This window comes from Adiantum capillus-veneris, chromosome 20, assembly GCF_014529385.1.
Source record: "Adiantum capillus-veneris isolate H3 chromosome 20, ASM1452938v2, whole genome shotgun sequence".
Lineage (NCBI taxonomy): Eukaryota > Viridiplantae > Streptophyta > Polypodiopsida > Polypodiales > Pteridaceae > Adiantum > Adiantum capillus-veneris.
In genome coordinates, this window is record NC_140950.1 from 1,557,249 (window position 1) to 1,573,508 (window position 16,260).

Below are 16,260 nucleotides of genomic sequence, written 5' to 3' on the forward strand. Positions count from 1 at the left end.
CCCAAACCTTGCTAAGGAATCATGCCCCTTAAGTTACTATGTACATCCTGAGCCATGTTAGCATCATTGCCAAATACATAACCATCTTCAAAATCATTATCAGCATATTCATGTCGTGTTTTACATCCTGTGTAGCAGCACCCATCATTTGCTCATTGTTTCTGAGTCGGCCTTGCTCAACAAACTATTCTTTTTCACTACACAACCAAAACCTTTTGCGTCATTTGTTGAATCATGTAGCTTGCTTCCATCTAAAAACCCCATAGATCCAAATTTTCCTACCAGCTATTTTTGGCACTAATTCAACTTTGTTGCTCTCCAAGCTACTTCTTAACTTTGAGACAAAACCCTGCAGATCCTAGATCTCATTGTGATAAATTGATCTCTCTTTCTAGCTTGACTATCACGCTTTGCCAGCATTGCTTTCATTTTTAAAAAGTACTCCGGTGTCTACAAATCATCATCAACAAGCCTTGAAAATAAGCCTACCTTGCATTTTGGTGCTTTATTCAAATTCAAGCACCGTTTTGATGTGTCACACATCTGCCATCGCTCGGTGTCTATTGGCCCCACACATCAACTATAGCCTCACCATCAAAAAATACTATCTATTTGGAGTCTTATCGGCCCCCTCGCTACACGCTCTAATTATTCTCGGAAAGGCAGTTTGCACTACACGACATCTAGCCCACCTTCTTCGAGTTGTTTTGGGATTATGTTCAACATCAGTGATCTTGCACGGCTTTGTCCTCCATCGATCCCTCGGAGAGGGACTTCGCAAGCGAGTCCCTGCAAGAGAGGAGGTGATGGGCATCTTTGTGGGCCTCTTGCACTTCACAGACACACAACAACGTGGATGTTGAGTCAGCTTTAATACTCTTCTAATCTAATTTATATAATGGAGAGATGGTTCTCGAGAAAGTGCCATGTGGAAGCTATAGGTTAAAACACATTTTTTTTTCTTTAAGAAACAGGTTGCGATGGTGCATATGGCAACCGCGTGACTGCAGTTCATGCAAGAAAATTGTGCAAAGAGATTGAGCAACAGTAAGCTTCCTTAAGTAAGCGTATCTCTCTCTCTCTCTCTCATGCATGAGAGAGAGAGCATGAGAGACCGTTGTCTCCATGCTAGAGCATGGAGACAACGGTCCTCTAGATATACTTTGTCTTTGTATTATTTCCTGTATGTCTTCTCCTCAAAAGCCAATTAAATCTTCTTAATCATCTGTTACTTTCATTAAGTTTTGATAATGGCTCTCTCTCTCTTTCTTTGGGAAGACGCCACAAGGTGAGGCCTGAGTCGGCCTTAACACCCTCTTGGCGGCTTCTCTCTCCCTCTCTCTCTTTCTCTCTCTCACTCTCTCTCTCTCTCTCTCTCTCTCACACACACACACACACACACACACACACACACAAAAGGCAGAATTTTCATAAATGAGAGCAAGGATATCTACACTTGAGAAGGTGGGAAGAGAGATACAGCAATACTGAAGTCTCATCTTTTGGATGACAATGCGAGCTCGAGGACCATTCTCAATGAGGATGATGAAGACGCCGATCATGGTGCAGGTCAAGATGGGCTTGAGAAACCTCCGAAGGATGAGAGAATGGACCCTAGTAGCATTCTAGACTGAGAGCGGGCATGTCGCGGAGGTCGGATGGTGGCAGGCATACAAGAATCATGTTTTGATGCTTGCATTCAGCCCATTTCCGCCAACAAAGGTGGCGGGTTGTGTACTAGTTTCTTCAACACTCCCAGATCCGCCATCAAAAAAAGTCTCAGAATTCGTGTCCTCCATTTTAAAACTTTAACGACCAAGAAAAATCTCTCTCTCTCTAGCACCGCACGCCGGCGTGCACGCCCTTGAAGGCAGTTCAAAGCACATCAAAAAATCCACACACACACACACTCGGTCCTCTTTCTCCCTCGCTCCCTCTCTTGGTCACGTACTCTCTCTCTCTCTCTCTCTCTCTCTCTCTCTCTCTCTCTCTGTGTGTGTGTGTGTGTGTGTAGCATCGCACGCCATTGAACAAAGTTCATTGCATAGGAAAAACTACTCGTGCAGAGTCGTCGTGATCCCTTTCCCATCTGCCTGCTTGGATTGAGGCGAAGCCCTGAGGGAGAGTTCTCAACACTAGCAGCTGCGCCCCCTCCTCTCTTATCCCAATCCTCACCATCCCTCTGTGCTCATGTTGTTGCAACACAAGTTTGCCAAGAATCTTGGCGAGCACTACACCTTGTGTGTGTGTGTGTGTGTGTGTGTGTGAGAGAGAGAGAGAGAGAGAGATAGAGAGAGAGAGAGAGAGCTTCAGCTGGCTAACGGTGGCACTGTCCATAGCAAGTACAAGGTTCAAGAAAGGCTAGCAACCACTACACACACTTCCACCTAAAGGCTGTGGCGCGCAACTATTGCTTGGAAAACTGTATCTCTCTCTCTCTGATCATAACCATGCTGCTAGCCTCTAATTTCTCTCTCGTCGCTCTCTCTCTCTCTCTCACACACACAATGCTCAAGTGTGCAGGCAAGCATGCCTCACCCAATTTCCTAATCAAGGCATTGAAAAGGTGACAATTCGAGCCGGTTTTCTGGTCTCTTATCCCACAACGAGCTGGTTGTGGCGTTTTTCAGTGTAGATACCCAGCCACCGACCTCAATGGCCCTTCCCTGTCAAAATTGACACCGAGTCAATAACATGAACGTAAGAGGCCCCTTCCCACGGGAAAGTCAATGGTTCCAAGAACCTCCCCACCCATCAAGCAAGCAAGTGGTGTTGGTTCTCTCGACCTACAAAGCTCAATGCATTTCTTGGGCTTCTTCAAGTTGCTATGCAATGCAGCGGCTCTCTCCACGATTAAATGCACGACTTTTCGTGCCCACCCCACAGGGTGGATCCAATGGATCGTCTTCACACTCAAGTTCGAAAGATCAATTTCGAAGGTCTCCACAACCTTGAATCTGCGAGGCATGTGACAGGTAAGCCACACACCGCTGCATTGATCGTAAAACCATCGTTATTGCCTTTCATGTGGACTCTTTTTCACAAATTACTAAGTGGTGTCACAAATCACGAGTAGTAAACATTGGACAACAACCATGACCTTCGGAAGTGAGATAATACAAGAAGTTTGGAATTGCACAGTACACCCGTATCTATCTCGAAATAAAGCAGATATGCAAAGTGACTCCATTTATTCACCACATTTCACAATATCAATTGACACATTTGAAGGTAGGTGCACTTTGATAGCGAGCTTTTGGAAGCTTTGCAGTAACACATATATAGGTGAGAGACAAACACTCTAGTCGTGTATGCCTCTTTGACTGTAAATTAGCTAAAAACTGCCCCACCTTTTCCATCAATAGGTACTCGTAATGGATCAACTACACAGCATGATATGTCCTTCCCTACATGAGCATCGACACTAGATCTAGACGATATCTTTCTCTTTAATGGATCAAAATATTTTGAAACTTTTCCTTTGGAAAAAATAGTCCCCTTTCCTCGGTTTTCAACATCCTTAGATTCTGCTCGATTGCCTACAATTTGCAAACTTAGCTAGGTGTATTTGTGTGTGGGGGCTACAAAGGCCGATATATCGATAGTCCCCATGCCCCAATGTCACACCTAGCTAGGTGAGCAAAGAGTGAAGACAAGACAATAGAAGCAAACGATGTTTCCATACTTCACAATGTTTTGATAATAAGTGGGAGGAATGATGTCTTCTTGTGAAAAAATTACTCACCCTATTAGTAGAGGCAACAATCTTGCGCCCATACCAAACCTAGCTATGTGTCAATCTCGTAGAATGTTATGATGATGAACAAAATAGAAAAACCAAGAGAATGAAGAGCTCTTTTTTATAAGGGAATTTGTCAAAACCATTTTGTTTTTGTTAGTGTCGATCTACCCAGCCCTACATTTCTTAGTCTTGATCTAGTCTTTTTCGTTGAATGTGCTCGCTCGGTTTCTTGTCCGCTCGGAAGTACTCGCTCAAGGATTGGGATTCCTCCGTATGGACTAGGAGAAGTCCCTTACATCAGTATAGTCTGTATGCTAGTCAGCATATTGGGTACGTTGGCTAGCAAACCGTGTTATGCTAGATATTCTCTGCATGCTTGTTAGAATAGTTTGTATGCTAGTTAGCATATTGGGTATGCTATCTAGCATACTGTTGAAGCAAGGGACTCACTTATGACAATTTTGACGGGTCTACAAAATTTCATCGACTAAGTCATTCATTTTTTGCCGAAGCTGGCAATGTAATTCATGAACTTGGAAGAATTTGATTGTATTAAAGCAACGTTGTATTTAATGAGAGACTAGATATTTTAGTCCATCACATTTTTGTAATAATTATCCCTTTCTAGACATCATACACGTATGATGTCCTAGAGGCCATGTTTGAGGTCAAAAGATACATTTGAGTGCACCCTTCATTTTTCCACAAAAGACATCATACGCATATGATGTCTCAAGTGACAAATTAGAAGCCAAAATTTATATCTGAGCTTACATAAGTGTTTGCCATCACAAAATAGGCCTAGAGACCAAATTTCATTCAATTTGGATCACTTTTGGTGTAGTTAACCTCCTAGGGAAGTTGCAAGCAACCAAACAGAAAAAGGAATGATAGACCTTACTAAAAGTGTCATAATCACAAAATGAGACTTCGATGGTTAGAATACATCAAGGAGAGTCTACAATTAAAGTTTGGAGAAAATATGAGTCAAGAGACATCATACACATACAAAGTCTCCATCCACAGGTTGAGGCCAAATAGGAACTTTGACCAGTCGAAGGCCTTCCTTTTGACCCTAGAATCCCAAATATCATTCCAAAACCAAGTTTGGACACCTGTAAGTGGTTCAAAGATGCATTAAATTCATGAGACATACTAAAAGTGTCATAATCACAAAATGAGACTTCGATGGTTAGAATACATCAAGGAGAGTCTACAATTAAAGTTTGGAGAAAATATGAGTCAAGAGACATCATACACATACAAAGTCTCCATCCACAGGTTGAGGCCAAATAGGAACTTTGACCAGTCGAAGGCCTTCCTTTTGACCCTAGAATCCCAAATATCATTCCAAAACCAAGTTTGGACACTTGTAAGTGGTTCAAAGATGCATTAAATTCATGAGACATATACTCCCCTCTTGATCGGAATGGAGGGTGCCAGTACATTTGAGACATTTTGAGCCATAACAAGAAATTTCTTGAAGCACATAAACACTTCGGACTTAGCTTTTAACGGATATACCCATGCATGCCTAGAGTAGTCATCAATGAAAGTCACGAAGTACAAGTAATTTCCCAAGGATGGAGTTTGCATAGGCCCACAAACATCACTATTCACAAGTTGCAATCTGCATGTATCACGAACTGACCCATCATTTGGAAACTTAGAACGTTGCATTTTACCCAAAATATAGCCTTCAAAAACATGTTTGATAGGTGCTTCAAGAGGCGGCAAAGAAGCAACCATATCAGATTTCTTCAAACGCAAAAAACTGGTAAAATTCAGATGCCCAAAATGTGCATGCCACATTTTTTCATCTGAAACAGCCCTTGAATCTGCGACTGGATTTGCAAAATTTTGTCCACACTTGTCATACAAAGTGAGCTTATACAACCCACAACACAAAAGACCAGATGCAACAATTTCATCACCAAAACTGATATCATGAACTATACATCTGTCATCCACAAATTTGACTACAAGACGAAGTTTAGCAAGTGCAGATATAAACAAAAGGTTCTTTTGGATTCCAGGTACATACAATGCATCAAAAAGTGTGAAAGAACTTCCATTTGCAGTAGTAAGCACAATCTTTCCAACTCCTTGAATAGGATAAGAGGCATTGTTGGCACAAGTCACCATATTCCCATGAGGGACAAACTCAATAGAGATAAATGAATCACGATGTGAGGTAATGTGCTTTGTGGCACCACTGTCAAAATACCACACATGTGAATCTGTAGTAACTAACATATATGCATTATGGACAATAGGATCATAAGTGCACTCTACACTAAATGACCATTCTACATCAACATTAGCATCACAATCTCCTTTGATAGAAGACTCTACAATCGTTGCACTTGTATTGGACCCTGTAGTGGATCCATCCTCTTTCTTCTTAGCCTCTTTTGCCTTCATATTTGGACACTTCTTGATCAAGTGATCATTAGCTTTACAATAATGGCAACGCATCTTCTTTTTGCCCTTATCACCAAAATTGCCAGACAAAGTGCTGCAAGTAGAAGCATTAGGAACAAAAGTTTTGCCACTTGTAGCAGAACCATAAGAAGTGGTTACATTGTTGTTCCCACCTTTTCTTTGAGCTGCAATAAAAGCATGTTCAACTGCACGCTACCTAGTCCTGGTTTTTTTGGAAAGTGACTTTTGCAACAACAATGTGCATAATGCATCAAACTTGACAACTTTGGGATTTCCTTGGGTCATAAGTCTCCAAGTAGTAGCAAAAGTCTGGTAAGAATATGGCAAAGCATCAAGAACAGTCTGCACAAGTGAACTTTCAGAAATGACCTCTCCTACAAAAATTCATTTCTCATTAACATCCTTGACACCATCAATGAAAGTGTCTATTTCATCTTCCTCATGCATAATTTTTGATTCGAGCTCTTTACGCAGCAAAGAAATTTTAGCCTCATTGCGGCTTGCATAAGACCTGCTAGAATATCCAAAGCCTCTTTTTGAGATTTTGTTGAATGGATGTGAGGAGTGATAGTGTGATTCACAAAAAATGCAATCAATGCATGAGTCTACGCATCTCTTACATCCCAAGGAGCGTGCTTAGCCGTAGGCAAAACAACTCTGACAGCAGCAACCCTGGCAACAAAACCTGGAGCATCCTCAACATCGCCTGCATCCACAGTACTAGGACGTACATCAATGCCCTGCACAATGTTTCAGACTCCCTTTGATACAAGTACATGTTGCATCATGTAAGCCCATATAGGGCAGTTGTCCCCATCCAATTTGACCTTAGTAGCAAACATCTTGAACATATCTGTGTTGTTGTCAGCCATAGAAAATGCCTACACCTAATGTGTAAACTACCCAGTATGAGGATAAACTGAGTGGGATCATAACATGCTATATAACACAACCTGCAATAGATTGTATGGGACTTGTTATGCAGTAATTGGCATTGACAAAAAAATTGTACAAAATGACAAAATTGCCTGTGTAAACGTGGCTGTAATGGAAATGGAGGTCGAAATGAGCCCAAAATGAAATTCTAAGCAGACCAAGCTCTATGAGCTTGCCCAATTTTTTTTGACCTGTTGACACTCACCAAAGCTTGTTGAAATTTGAAAAAACGAGCAAGGGTGTTTTGGCGACGCTGGTGACTAAGCTCGGGAGGACGTGACCTGCTCTGATACCAATTGTTGGATTAGGGTTGTAGGGAAACGTACACAACTTGTAGAAGACAAAGGAAGATCAAGGCACACAACAGAGAGTGTATTACTTAGTGTGCAATGGAAAGATAGATAGCCCTAGAGTGATGGACGTTATACAATGCACGGGGAAAAAACCTCCTAAAGAGAGAAAAATGCCCCGACAGTCCTAGTGTGTTCACACACATCACTACCACATCTATATGGTAACAAGAATATGCTAGGGAGATGTATGTTCAACATATTCCAATTTCACCCACCCCACCTAGATACGTTACGGGGAATGCTCCAGGTCTAGTAGGAGTTTCAAGGCCACAACCTATCTTAGGAGAACAACCTCCACTGCTAGGTGCTAGAATGCCTATAGACATGAGATACATGCCAATGATGGAAGCATCTAACAAACAAGTTCTAGTACCAACTACAATGTATTATAACAATCAAAGTGGGTACTACCCTTCGAAGCGACAGAAGATGAGAGAAACACATGGAGTGGGGAGGCCGGTACAACCTCCACCTCCTGCATTTTGACATGAAGAAAGAAGGTATGAGGTGGAAAAAAGGACATTGAAATTCATTGTGAATAGTAGCTTAGCTAGGACAGAGCATGTTTACAACCAAGATGAAATGCAAGAAGAAGCTCCTCAACCAGAGACAGATTGTCACAAAAGCTGTGACAACCACTTGGTCACACTATGTCCTCAGAAAAAGATCACTCAAGTAAATGCCTTTTGTATGTTTGTAGGGCCAATCACTTGATCCCCAAATGTCCAAAAAACCCAAACTAAGTCATAAATATCACAACAAATTTCTTAAGGATCATTCAGCTACCCATGAGCTCAAAAAAGAAAAACACCGTACCAGTTCAAGTAGTTATGCAAGCGCAAGCTCAAAAACACGGGTCAAGAACAACCAAACCCAAGAACAAAGGTGGATGACATATCCATTTGCGGAACTAGAAAAGAAAAGGCTTGAAATGTGCCAAAAAATAATTCAAACAGCACGAGCTTTAGTAGAACCACAAGGTGGAAAACCTGAGAGGATGTGATGCTTGTCCCACCTACACCAGCAATCCCCCCAAACCAAGAACAAATAGAACCAGATTCTAGTCATGAGCATGGACCAAAGCTCAAGGACCTAGAATTAGAGCCAAGGATAGTGTCAAATACCATGAATAACTCTTCTGAGGAATTTCACCTAGCTGTACCAGAGGATTGCAAAGAAATAGATTGTCTTTAGACAAACTGTGGAAACAAGTGAGAGAAGCTAATGAAGACAGTAAGCTAAGCATACGAGTAAAAAACACTGATGATGGAAGAGGAGTGTTTATTCCACCAATAGAGGAAATTGAGACTGGATCTCAAATGAATCTAGAAATTCAATCAGATTGGGGAGACAAAGGATCTATACAATCTAAGGACAGTCAACCCCATTCACTAAGAACACTAACATCCTATACGAGAGAGAACAAGGACAAGTTAGATGTTATTGCAGTCCCATCACAGAGACTCTCTTCCAAGAAGTTCATTGATTCAAAGGATAAATAAATATTCTATCTACCCCAATCACCTGTACCATAACATTGGATGAGTTGCTCACAATAAGACCAAACATATGGACTATTGTGGGAGAATTCCTAGAGAAATTTGGTGTTAAAAAACCAATGACTCAAATTGAGGAAGGGATCAAACAGCTTGAAATGCCTCAGCTAAACACTAGGCCAATGCCATTAACAAGGTAGGCAAGAACCATGAGGGAGAAGATAGGAACACCACTCTTCCTATGGAATTCCAAGGTGTAAAAACAATGGTAATCCTTGACAGTGGAGCTGGTGTTTCCATCACAACAACAAAAGAGATCTGGAAATAATTGAAAAAACCAGCCGCGTGAGGGCTACCAAGATGAACTGCATTTTGTAGATGGACACATGGAAAATCCCATAAGATTGCTAGAAAAATTAGTTGTTATTACTTGTGGCATTGAATATAAGAAAACCTCTGCTATTGTTGATTTTGGCAAGAAAGAATAATTACAAAATAACCTTGGGAAGAACATTTATGAGACAATTGAAAATGGTCTAAGATTGGGATACAACCATATCTACCTGAGACACATGGAAACCATGACAAGGATAAACTTGAAGGACCATAGTTACAAGGATGTGACGAGAACCCCTATAGAAGAGTTTGATTCTACTACTATAGCAGGATCAGAACTTCTAGCATGGTTGGGTAAGCCTAAAGGACTGTGGATGTCTAGAGCTTCATAATGTGGAAGTTTAAAGTGGGTGAAATGTATCCTATAAATGGAAATCGAAGATAAGGATTATATCCCAGAACCATTTTTGAAGAATCTTTAGAGCCACTTGATTGGGAACACATCTTGGATACTTTGGATGTGTGTGCTATTCAAGACAAACCAATAACAAATTTTTGTGATGAAAATGTCTTTGATGTTGTTCCTTACTTTGCTGTGAGTATGATCCATGAAAATGAAAAGAAACAGGCATTAATAGGTTCCCAAGATGAAAAGCAAACAAAGGAGTGCAATGAATACAAATACAAAGAAGAAGATGAGCTCTATACTTTGTAGAACACTTGGAGCTTCAAGAATATGCAGACAATGTAAATCCAGACGACCTAGTAGGTGACACAAATGACACTTTAACTAATGCACGGTTTTATGATTGTCCAGATCAATGACCCAATAACCAATGTCATCACTACAAGACTAAAGTGCATCAAAAGTGGATTCCAAAATCCCTAGTGGTGATGCAACCGCAACAACATCCTCATACATGGCTCCTATACAAAAAGAAAAGACTCAATCAAGAAGAAGACGGCCATGTCAATGGGCTAACAATGCTCTAATCAATTGGCAAGAAAATTCATTCCAAAAATTGCAATCCATAAGCAAACAAATATTAAATTTCCCTAACCAGCCAAACCACCGAGGGAAAGTGCGAGAATTCAACCTTGCTGATGATAATAACGATAGTAAAGATTCTTATGACATCCCCTACCAGGAATTCAGGTCATCACTATCACTAGTAGCTTTTGTAACAACCATAGAAGGCCACAAGAAAAGAACAAGTCAGAGCCAAAAAGTTCAACCAATCTGGAATTCAAAGAGCCAAATTGGCCAAAAGCAGGTATGGATCATGAGGATGAAGATCTCTAATGAAAAATCACAAGATCCAACACCAAAAGGAAAAAAATTGAAGTGTGCAAGAACAACTAAGAAATCACAAAGTCACAAGATTTTGCAACTCAGATTTGGGTTCCAAAGAAGTTGACTCAAGCACAAAGAGGTTATGATTTTATTTGGATTCCAAAATGGTTAAAGTATTAACTCCCAAATTTTGAATCCTGTCCCCAACCAAGCATACAAAGGTTGAAGCAAAGACCGTCGCTAACTCACACAAAGACAAGGTGGATCCCAAAGAAGTCTCTTCAAACACAAACAAAGCAGAGACAAGTATGGGTTCCCAAACCAGCATCAGCACAATGAAACAACTAGTCATCACAAAGAAGTGGGTCCCAAAGGAAATGAATCACATTACTATCACTGCACCGCCTCTTGAATTCTTTCAACTCCTCCTATGATTACAATACAATTAGAAGAGAGCAAGTCACTCACTTCACCACCACTGCATGCTACACAAGGCTTACGGATCAAAAGAGAAAGTGAATGCACAAGAAAATCTTGGAAGAAAAATAAACAGATGTAATCAAAGAGGAATTCCAAATATCTCTACAACCTTCAATCAAGAAAATAGCACAAGAGCTTCAAAGACCATCACATTGCTTAGAATAGAAAGCCTCGCCAACAAATTCCAATAAGAAAATTGCTTACACCCACATCTTGCACATCATAAACTTTTTCCATGCATTGATTGTGCATGCATAGTAGGTCTACATTACAAGGTCTGCATAGGCACAAATTTTAATTGCCCAATCACAGTACATACCCTTGGCGATACCCTATCGTCAAGGAGGAGTCCAAATAGGAGGGGGGAGGCATTCTAAATACGGACCTAATATTATGAATATTAGAGGGAAATGTTTGTGAGCTGAATTGAATTTTTTCATTTGATTGTGATAATATTTTGACAAAATTTAGAGTATATGCCCTCATAATAGCGTTATAGGAGAAGTACAGGGAGAAAAGTCATATATGAGCCCCTAGGGACATGTGTACAATTTACATAGGGTATCAAATTCTAGTTGAATGATTTGGATTTTTGTTGAGTTAATTTTTGGTTTGTTTACTTATTCTTTGAGATTTTCTTGAAAAACAAACATGAAAAACATCCATAATCTAGATGAGGAAAAGACTAAAGAGATGCATGAACAATACAAAGAAAAGAAGGTACAAGAAAATAACAAAAATTCACAAGGTATGTCTCAAAAGCCATATGCACGATGCTATAATGCCAGAGGGACAAAAAAAGTTGGTGATGCAACTAAACAAAAGCACCCATCATGTGTAAAGTTGCCTATTAGACACTTCATGCAACTACAAGGTCGTGTACAGGAAGTAGATCTTTATACTGTAAATCTTCTATCTTGTATGTGACTTAATGAAGCCTAACAAATAAAAGGGACTAACAGTATGGACAAGAACGAAAGGGTAGAAATGACAGCTCAATCATCTATCACAATAAATGTCTGCAAGAGCAACCAAGGGTCAAGCCAAGTTTTAGTCATCATCATTGGTTCTACATGTGTTTGGTAGCCAGAAGGTGCCAGAGAAGCCCATCAGTTGTTTTCTAAACTGAAATCCAAAAAATGCTAATTACAAGTCCAAATCAAGCCAAATTTTTTCAGTAGGCTATGAATAGAGAATACAAGCTAAGGGTGAAGAAAAATTGAAACAAAGAATAGAAGTCTAACCCCTAGCCAAAGATGCAATTTTTCAAATCTGAAACTGAATAGCTTGACCATTTAGCTACTTTTTGAAACCCTACAAATGGACAATGATAGCTCATAGATGGTCATCTATCGTGAATGATGTCAGAAAAGGTCCTTTTGAAGAAAATTCCTAACTTGGCGAATTAAATGGGGTTTGTCAAGATTTAATTAATTCATGTATCAAGTAGAAGCATTATAATGATTTACAAAGCACACAAAAGCTAACAATGGAAAATGAGATTTTGATCACCTTGGTGTAGGAACAAAGGAGTCCCCATCAAAGAAGAGCAGACACAAATGGTAGACAAACCAACCTTTGCAGGGTTACATATATTATCCTTGATGAGGTAGATTGATGAGGGTTATGTATATTATCCTTGATGAGGTAGATTGATTGCTAGACATGGGTTTTGAACCTCAAATCAAAAACGTTATCTCCTAGATTCAACCTGACAAATAGAATTTGGATTGGAGTGCAACTTGGCCCAAAGAAGTTGAAGGTTTAGCCAAACAATTTCTATAGAATCTCTACAAAGTTGTCATTCATTCACAAGATCTAAAAACTAATCATCCAATTCTACAGATTGTAGAAGTTGTTTCTGAGAATGAGATTGGCATATTTACTGGAGCGTCTGATGGATGGAAGTAAAGTGATCGTATTTATGAAAACAAAAGAGGTTGTGATCAAGTTACTAGTAGACAAGTTTGAATAGATGAATTTGCAACATTATCTATCCATGGTGATAAGAGTCCAGCTGAACGAGATTGGGTTCTTTTTGAGTTTAGCTCTGGCAATAGCCCTATAATGATAGAAACAAATGTTGTAGCTGGGGCTTGGATGTGAAGGTCATAAAGTTTGTCATCAATTATGGTTTTCATGGATCGTAGTTCTTGTTGTAATTTGACAAATGTACAAGCAGTGTTGCAAACAACAACAAAGACCGCACCAACATTGACAATCATGTCATGTCAAGGATGGACATGCCAATGTCTCATTTCTGGGGAGGGAAGAGAGGCTTGCTAGGAGATCTTGGTCTTCAAAATGAATTTGAAAATTTGCCTTCTCTTCCTTCCCACTAGGATCCTTCATGCCCGCATAGATAGCAAGCACTGCAAGCAACTCATCTTCTCTGAGTCCTAACGTTTTGGCAATGTCGTCAAGGAATAGAAACTGACGATCATCCACCACCACTGGATGCAAAGTGAGAATTTGGAGGTCCGGGATCTCCTTCAACACCTCATCTCCCTCTATCATTCCATCTTCCTCCTCAATGGTGTTGGGATCTTGCATGAGTACAAGTGCCATAGATGCTTCGGCGTGCTCATCTATCTCTTTGATAACGATTCCTCCACAATGGTCAGAGGAGGTCTTTGGTTGACCTTTTCCTTTGATTTTCCCTTTTCCATGCCCTCAAGGACAAGTAATTCCAGAACCATGTCCCATGAAATAAATTGGATGCCTATGCACCCCATGCCCAAATCCATGAGATCATCCTCATCCTCTATCTTGATGTCCCATTCCGTAAGGCCTTTAATAAACCTCAACAAGCAAAACTGGAAGTTTTTGTCACTCGCATAGATATACTTCAAGAAATACACTGGCAACCACGCCATGTCGGATCCCTAAAAGATTATGGCATATTTCTCCATGTGTTGCGCCATGTAGTCAAGAAAGCTTCTGAATGCCTCTGCATGAAGGTTGGTAGTGGCCTGCATGTCAATTGTCCCCTCAAACACACTGAGTAGTTCATGTGCTCGATCTACAAGTCCTACCTTTTCTAATTGGGTGAGAAGTGCATCAGTAGTAGACGTTGCCATGGGTTCGTTCGGGAAGAAGATGTGAAGCGAGCTTAGAGCTAGAGTTTTGTGAATGTGAGAAATGAAGTTTAAAAACTAAAAAGTCACTTATATACCCAAAGTCACTTCTTTAAAAGCACTTAAACTGATGTCAAAATAACCTGAAACTTTAAGTTTAAAAAAAATCACGCGACAAAGCATTGAAAGACACCAACATTGAAAACATTTGTGCTCCACAACAAATAAATTGCACGTTTCAATCGTAAACTTGCACAAGCTGAGAATAAACAAGTATGCGCAGAAACGAGATTCAAAACACCGTATGTATCAATGTGGACAAAATCCATGTCAGCTACAAGATTTCACGGAAACGGAATGTTCTCACACAAAAAGCTCTTCTCTTTTCTGGAGCGAACAATCTTTTCATTGATTACAAAGAGATATTGCTTGGACAAGGTATATCTGAGATTAAGGTACTCGCAAAGGTGACTAAGATGCCAGTCATTGTTCACTGTAATGTGGTGCACTACATCGTCGTGGAGATGTATTTGCAGGTCAACTGATTCTCTAGCAGCAACCTCAGAGTCTAGTGTCTCCCATTCTCCCATGGTCAGCTTCCATATTCTATAGGGAAAGACCATCGACAAGCTTTGCTTCGCAATATGGTATCTGAACGCCACCTTGTTAGCAACTGGAGAGCACTTGATTCTATCTCCTCGTCGTTGACCACCTTAGTTTCCCATCCAACTACAAGAAACCTGTTGATCGCACTTCCCCCTTTGCAAGTCCACATTGTTGGTGTCTGTTGGCGGATACGCCGCGATAGACGTCAGCATAGCAAGAACTCACCTAACATATAATGTCAACTGAGGACGGAGCTCGACCCGCAGGCACGTGGAAGCAAGCAAAGGGTGTCAACCTCTACTTGACCGACTGATGACTACTTCCTACAGAGATATCAAATCTACATGCCATCGGTTCTGTGAATGTGAGAGTCTCCTATGATGCTACCGCAAGCCAAAAGCCTATCAAACTATCTTGAAACTTCACAAAACTCAAGGGAAGTCCTACGTACATTGGAAGGCTGCTATCCCTAAGGTCTTTGACCACAAATCCTAACCCAATACCCTCCGTGAAAAAAATGCGTAGTATGTCTGGTCGGATTTTACAGGTCACTGTTTTTAAAATCTAACATGTCTAATGCGTAGCTCTACTCGCTATGATCGCATGGATATGCTAAAATGCAAAAACGGACAATGTTTACTCACCGAAACTCCAAAAGTAGCTTGCGGGTGAATCTGTTAGGAAATAAGACGTAGCTAAATAGATAATTGAGTAGATTACTTAATGGAGAGAGACAGATTTATATACCCGAGATTATAGAGTAGAGAGAGAGAGAGAGAGAGAGAGAGAGAGAGAGTACACACGATATACGTGGTTCACCCAATGTGGGCTACGTCCACGGGAAAGCAGCCACTCAATGGCTTTAGTACTTCAAAACAAGAAGTAGTTTACAAAGGGATTATACCCTTAATGGAGCTCCCGCCTTGCTTCACTCTCACCACCTCACACTCACCTTGTTGCATCAACTTCACACTATGAAATGTGTGTAGAAATGGCCTCCTTTTATAGGCCAAAAGGGCTGCCCTCTCTTATGAGAGACAGCCATGTGTAGCCGCCCTTGTGCGAATAAGTCCAAATCGGACCCTCCAATCCGCCCATGTGTGGCCGCCCTTGAGAAGACAAGTCCGCTTTTGAATTCGGCCACCGGCCATTGAATTCCGACCACCGGCCACCGGCCATTGGCCATTGACTACCGGCCACCGGCCAACCAACCGGTTGTTTTCCGACCACTTTTCGGCCGTCGTCCGGCCATAATATTCTGGCGAAAAAGAATATTCCGGCAAAATTGCCCCTGATTCTTGTCCGTGAAAATTTTGGTTTCCGGTGAGTGATTTTCCTTCACGCACGATGGCTTCTCCTCATAATGGGGGCCTTACAAATGTGCGCTTTTACCACAGAAAATTACAAGGGTAAATCAGGCTCCATACTTAACAATTGCTAGTAAGCACAATCAAGTAGCTGATGCACTTTCACGATGACCAAAAGTTAATGCTAT